Source organism: Penaeus monodon, chromosome 23 (assembly GCF_015228065.2).
Source record: "Penaeus monodon isolate SGIC_2016 chromosome 23, NSTDA_Pmon_1, whole genome shotgun sequence".
Classification (NCBI taxonomy): domain Eukaryota; kingdom Metazoa; phylum Arthropoda; class Malacostraca; order Decapoda; family Penaeidae; genus Penaeus; species Penaeus monodon.
The window spans coordinates 27,363,080-27,363,360 of NC_051408.1; the positions used below are offsets into that span (position 1 = coordinate 27,363,080).

Here is a 281-nt window from a genome sequence, read left to right on the forward strand (position 1 = left end):
TCTCATTTTTTTTTTCTGATTTTGCTCTCCGTTTCTTTAAATCTATCCTTTTTATTCCTCCTGCAGTTCTCTGTTTCATTCTCTTCCCCATCATCCCTCCCTTTCCCCCTCCTCTTCTTCATCCCCTTCTCCCTTGCCTCCCCCATCATCCTCTTCCCCCTTTTCCCCCTGTTCTTTTCTTCATCACTCTCCCCCTTGCTTCCCTTCCCCTCTTTATTTTCTTCTCTCTATCCCATTCTTCTCCTTCTCTTCGTCTTTATTTTCTCATTCCTCCTTCAGAG

The 281-nt window shown here is 44.5% G+C and overlaps 1 protein-coding gene across 1 annotated transcript in view; it reads left to right on the forward strand.

Annotated features, from left to right (window-relative positions):
* LOC119587910 overlaps positions 1–281 on the forward strand; it is a gene marked incomplete in the record, with an annotated part of 79,429 nt that overhangs the window by 74,326 nt on the left and 4,822 nt on the right.